The sequence below is a fragment of the Lytechinus variegatus genome, chromosome 6 (genome assembly GCF_018143015.1).
Source record: "Lytechinus variegatus isolate NC3 chromosome 6, Lvar_3.0, whole genome shotgun sequence".
Classification (NCBI taxonomy): Eukaryota; Metazoa; Echinodermata; class Echinoidea; order Temnopleuroida; family Toxopneustidae; genus Lytechinus; species Lytechinus variegatus.
Window position 1 is genome coordinate 42595731 of NC_054745.1, and position 7082 is coordinate 42602812.

The 7082-nt window shown below is 35.5% G+C and overlaps 1 pseudogene; it reads left to right on the plus strand.

Annotated features, from left to right (window-relative positions):
* The first annotated feature begins 1331 nt into the window (after positions 1 to 1331).
* On the plus strand, positions 1332 to 3168 carry LOC121417861 (annotated as a pseudogene).
* The last annotated feature ends 3914 nt before the right edge of the window (positions 3169 to 7082 follow it).

Consider the following 7082-nt stretch of genomic DNA (forward strand, 5'->3'; position numbering starts at 1 on the left):
GGTTTGAGAATTTTTTTTAAATCGGCTACTCACAAAGTTAAACAATACCTTTAAAAGTAACGGAGATATTGATATTAAAACTTGACAATACTTTGTGAAAACGGGTGGGCCTATTTATATACAGTTAATGGTATGTGCGTGAGCAATATGTCTCCCAGTAACAAATTAAGAAAATATGATCTTTCATATTGAATCAAATGTCAATCCTATTTTCTCATTTTTTGTGGAAAAAAAGTCTAGAGACGGTTGGGAGATTCATATTAACAAAGCCAAAATTGTAAAGAAGGGTTCCTTAGAAATAGCAAAAAAACCAACATATATTACTACAATTCCCAATTTTCATTGTAACATTTGTCTGACATTATTCTTTCTATTCTTCAATTCATATCATTTTCAGCCTGGAGTACACCTTCAACTTTCCGCTGCATCAGCAACCATGTCATCTTCGGTGAATATTTGGTGAACAAGGTATCTTAGAAAGCGCTTACCACAACAGGTAATATGTCAAATTTTGAAAGCATAAGTTGTCTTATTTTATCACAACAATCAGAGATATTTTTTCCTGTGATTTATGCCATCGTTAATTTAAACATTTTGTGATTAAGAATGAGAATCATGTGGTCCAGTACGGGTTCGGGTCGTGTGGTCCAGTGGTAAGAGCATTGGACTCATAATCGCAAGGTTGTGAGTTCGAATCCCAACTGTGTCATTGTCTCTACTTTGATAAAAAAGGCCCAAGATTGATATCTGTCGTCTATTACGTCAGCCACTATGACTGATTCACCTAGACGTTAAATGTTTCCAAGGTAATTGGTTATATACCAGCTTGGCGTTTACCAGCAAAAAATGCTGTCCTGCCGAGTTCCTACGGGAGTTACCACAAACAGAAACAAACAGAAACAGAAGAATTGTTCATAATAGGGCATTTGCCAACGTAAGGAGAAAAGTCGTTTCTATGACTTATTATTTCTCTCTGCTTCTCTCTCCCTCTTTCTCTCTCTAAATTTTTCATCCTTCTCTCCCTTTCTCCCTAGATGGTTTAACTTTCTTTTTCCCTCTCTCCTATTCTTACTCTCACTCTCATTGATTCTTTCTTTTCTATTTCTTTAACCGCTACTCTGTATCCCTCCCTCCATCTCTATCCCCCCCCCCCCTTTATTCAAATCACCCCTATTTTTCTGTTTGCATTCTCTCTCTACCACTCTAACTCTCCCTCTTTATAAATCTTTACCACTTAATCTGCCCCCCCCCCCTCTCTCTGTCTTTATCTATCTATCTATCTATCTATCTTCCCTTTTGTAACGTATATTTTGTCTTCCATTTTCATCAGATCAGTACTCTGATCACCATGGCAACTAACTTCACCCCAGACCAACAATGTGAAGGAAAGGAGTGTCAATCAATGACAGATGTGACGTACTACGTGGAGGAGAAGAAGAGACTCTGTGATGACTGCGCCTCTAAAGAAGGATGCATCGCAAGAGTTAAAAGAGGTGTACCAAATATTTATTGTGAAGAACATGATGAAAAGGTAAAATTATATTGTAAATATCATGGCGTTCCATTGTGTTATTCATGCGCTATGATCAAACATCTACAGCCTTGCGAGAGACAAGATATAAATGATGCAATAAAAGACAATGGGGCGAGGCTAACAGTTCTAAAAGAAAAAGGGAGGGACAAATTGAAAGAAGGTCGTCTTTATGAAGATGAAATTGACCAATGCACGAAAGACACAGACACCCATCTACAAGCTTTGAAAGATGAAGTTAATTCCATAATCAAGGAAGCGATCAGCATAGATAAAGTCAAGGAGAAGATGGAGGCTGACAAAATTAACCAAGCATTTGATGGTAAGAATCAAGTACTCCAAGAAGAGATAATGAAGATCAATGAAAAGATTCAAAAGAACAATGAAGAGAGAGATAAACAGCTTGAATTAATCCATACAAATGCACATTTTAGACAAAGACACATGGACAATAAGAAGATTGGTCTTCATAGAGACATTGATAACATTGTTAAAGAGAAGGATAGGAAGATCAGAGAGTTGATGAAATCATTACAGGATTACACAAAAACAATAGAGAATGCAATACAGACCATAGATACAGTACTAGAAGACGATAAAAACATTGTTAAAGACGGTCATAGTGTGAACATGTCAGTGAGTGATAAACTAAAGAAACCATTTTATAAGAATGATGTGAAACAAATCACTGATAGAATATCAGGTGTGAGGTTTGTGAAGGGTGTTGGGAGAGAGAAGTATGATGGTAGGATTGGTGGGTATGATGGCGAGTGGATGCTTAGTGATACAATCAGTGTCAAAGATAAAATCACATCCCCACGGATTGTTGGTTGCATAGATGAATGTAATGTGATCATCACAGATGTGGAGTCAGCTGGCGTGCATACATACATGTTAGATATAAACACTAAACACATCCAGAGAGTGATAACAGGTACTGATACATCATGTGTTGTCTCCTGTGCATTACTGAATGATGACAAGATAGTATGTGGTAGATGGTGTGAAGGTTGTACAGGGGACAGTTTGACTGGATGCATCAGTGTGTATGACAGACAATGGATGCGCATCAATGACGTCACAATACAAGAAACACAACGCGCGATACCTCATCGGTGTATGTAGCTGTTGACCGTGATGGGATGATCATCGCTGCTGAGTGGTGTAAGTCTAAGATATACGTCATCAACCCAGCTGATAGTAAGATCGTGAATACCATCAAACGTAAACAGAAAGTAGTGATGCGAGGTGTGCTATCATCAGGTCACATCATCGCTCAACCTGACCCTCTTTATAAGAGAGTACTAATCATAGACAGACAGGGTGGTCAAAGGGAAATCCCCCACAGTGATGTCATCTTGAATGTCAGTGTTGATCCTAGAACAGACGACCTCTATGTCGTGACATCAGATGATGAGGGCAAGACGTATGTGATTGATCAGGTGATGAGTGGGAAAGAAGTGAAAAAGAGAAAAGTGACGTCATTCCCTCTATCAAATAGAATGACTGATCAATGGACTGTGGCTCTTAGGCGATATCTCCTTGTATCATCTCGTGTAATGATCTCATCATCACGCAAGATAATTGCTTTTGATGGAGATAGTATCCTCGTATTCGAAAAGAGACTCACATTCTAAACGATGATATTTTGGGGATCAATGAGTTATTGATTTTATTAAAATATACAATGACCAGAATGAAACGATCTTTGGATAAATGAAATACCTGTAGCAATCATGTCAAATAAATTGATAAGTCCTAATAACTCTCACCTATTTTAAACATCACGGCTGAAAAAAATATATTAAAAAAAAAATCCTGCATCCAAGAACATATATCATTTGTACGGAAATAGGTCTAAATATCATTTGATGAAGCTATTATTGAGGAGATATTTCATAAATATTATATTTTCACATATTCCCGTATTTGAAAGGTAGATATCCACACACACCATGATATGAAGGGACAGATAATGATCAGATTCAACTGACCACACGGTGACCTAAAACATTTAGTTCAGGATGGGCACTCAGATTTACTACCTAAGTAGTAAACATAGTAAGATAAATGGAAATTGGCGAGCCAAGTTCCAATGCTTGGACAAATTGCAGTTGTCCGACGGTACGGAGATTATGTAACGTAAACATTATGTGATACTAAAATAATAGAGGTTGAAAACATATTGAATATTGATATCATGATGCATGGTAGGCTTAAAGGGGAGAGAGAGAGAGAGAGAAACGGAGAGTAAGAAAGTAAAGGGAGTGAGGAAGGTGAAACAGAGAGAGAGAGAGAAGGAAATATATAAGGATATGACGACCCAGGGATAATGGGTAGATTATGTTTCAGCATTAGACATTCCCCTTATAACACTGGGGTAAATCCGATCCGAGCAATGGGGGGATGATAAATTAAAAAAAAATGGGGAGTAATAATAATAATAATAATAACGACATATTTACCCAGGAAAGCCACTTCAGTTCGGTAAACTGTTCTCCCAGTATGCCCTGCTATTATTATTACTATGCTAGGCTACCTATTTGGTGCACACAACTTTTTTGATGAATTACCTCAAGTTTCAAGAAGTTTATTTTCATTTCCATAAGAAATATAAATCAAATACAAATACAAATCAAATTACTAATACGAAATCATTTTAATAAGAATAATTATATAACAAAAGCCGGCACCCATTTACCTCACCTGGGTCGAGTGCAGAACACTGTGGATAAATTCCTAGCTGAATAAAAGGGGTATGTATAATGCAACCAACTTTGAGTTAAAGGCCTTTAACGAGCTTTTTTTTATGGATGTGAAGTAATGATGTACAGTTAATATCAATATGTAAGCGAGTATTTGGAAGACAAAGTTATGTCCAAAAACCTCTTTCAACTGGCGTGTAATTGTCACATCACGGGCAGTGTATATAACTGTGTATATACTTTAAATGTATATATTACTAAAAAAAACTATCATTAATTCGTTCGATGGATATGTTCAAATGGAATCGTTAGGTTATAGATAAATGAATTAGAGAAAATATCAATATGCGACCAAGTGAAGCGAGGGAGCTAAATTTTTAATAATTTAAGACACACTGATGACTAAATCATCTTTCAATGGATATGTAATTATGAAAAATGCAGAGATTATGCGTATTTTTCCAGCCTAGAAAAGTTGCTTTAGTCGTTTTATGGTGCTCATATAATTACAGAGGATGATGAAGGTTAATTAGCTACAAATTACAGAACTACTGAAGGAAAGGAAAAATAAATAAAAAGAGCAAATAAGTATCAAACGGTCCATATTCTATTCAATGAAAACTCATGTGCTGATTGGTTAGAGGTGATATGAGAATGAAAAGGGGAATCATCATTATCGGGATTAAGGGTGCTTATGAAATGATTATAAGTCATCACAGGCCACAAAATTAACTTCCAAATAGGTGATAAAATGCGATAAAAATATTACAGAAAAGATTTTGAATAATCTAAGATTATATTGAGAGGTGATGCAATATTCAAACTTTGCAACAAAATTCATATTTGAAATGTTCAACAATTTTTGTGGAATTAATTAAAGTCTCCTATAAACGGATGAAATTGCAAAGTATGAGGGAAATAGTGATGTCCTAACTTGCCTCTGTATTTAATTAACGGCATTGATTTGGTCAATGTCATCAGTAACTCATCGTTTCTCTTAACTATCGAAGTATAGAGTATACCTATATTTTCCCGCTTCCACAAAGATGCAAGGATAGTATGACACCCCAACCACCAGTGTATGATAAATGATGTTTCGATTGGTTTATGATCAAAGTAATTACTATATTTATTAGCGAATGGAATCATACACAATGAATACAAGGGGACGTATTACTTATTGCAGGGGATATAAATATAAAATCTTGCAAGATTAGATTGAGCGCGGGAGTGGAGCGACTGCGCGAAAAGTTTTGCATTTTTAGAATTTTAAAATTGGGTAAATTTAAGCACCTTGACCGCATTAAAGGGTGAGTCCAAGCATTTATAGTAGTATTAATAATTTGATTATTATATTTTTGTCTTGAAAGTAGGAGGGTGATTTTGCATGTCATCCCCCCTCTCTTCACAAAGGAGGATGTATCCCCCCATACCCCTTCATTTACGCCCGTGTCTCATGATATATAGTTATATTGATGTGCAGTAAGTCAATGAAGTTTGTAAAACATGGTATTGAGAGGGGTTTTGTGTATTGTTATAAAATCATGATGTAAGAAGCAAAATCTATATCATTATGAGCGCAGGATGAGAGAAGTGAACAAATGAAATGACGTACCTACCTCCAAGAGAAAAATTGCAGCCGTAGTATGACGGACCGTTCACGATGATGATGATAATGATGACGATTATTATTATTATTATGGTGATGATATTGGTGATTATGATGATGATGATGATTATGTTTATGATGATCATTATTATGATGATGATGTTGGTTATGATGACTGATGATGATGATTATGATGATTGGTGATAAGAATTCGTCTTTGATTGATGGTTCAATAGCTAACTCGAACTGAAAACTAGTTCATTTTTTTCATAAACAATGTAAAATCCATTTTGGGAAATGTTTTTATTTATCTGATGAATCGGACTCAAGTGATTGTTCTTTGAAACTTAGGCCCATCTTATTCTTCGTATTCCTGATATCATACTGGTTAAGATGGTGACAATGATTGCATTTTATAAAGTGTATATAGAACAATTAGGCACTTATGTGGAGCGTTGTGACCCAGTGGATTAGTCTTCGGACTTTGAAACAGAGGGTCGTGGGTTCGAATCCCAGCCATGGCGTAATTTCCTTCAGCAAGAAATGTATCCACATTGTGCTGCACTCGACCCAGGTGAGGTGAATGGGTAGCCAGTAGGATTTATTCCTTGAATGCTTTGGCGCCTATATGGCCGCTCAGCTACAGACGGGGTAATAATAATATACCAAGTATATTCCAGTGCCTTGAGCACATAATCAATGTGGATTTGGTACTTTAGAAATACTCTATATTATCATTATTATCATTATTAGTAGTATTATCATTATTATTATTACTTATCATCAAATTTCACTTAATATGTTTATGGTTGCATGTATATACTTGTTTCAGAATTGGTGTAACAGCTTATTATTGTTAGAAAATGGTGTTAGTTTGTACGTATACATCCAGTGATATGATATTATGAATAACCTCGTAATCTATCAATTTGTGAGAATTCATAATAATTGCGTTTATAATGTTGATAAGTGGAATAAATATTTACAATTTGAATTCCTTTGTAATTTTGAAAGCCTTTCATCTGTAGAATATAATGTAGAAACCTGATTGGTCAGTCTAAGCGTTGTGTAGATTAGCAGTGGAAAATGATAAGAATGTTGGTTTTAGCAAAACACTGATTTCTAACATATCAGTTCTATGCGTTATGGTTTATCTTTGAAAATACATGTACTGATTAGTATTTTAGGGGGGCTGATTTCTAGTAAAATCGGTATATACAGCAACTACTTTTTTATA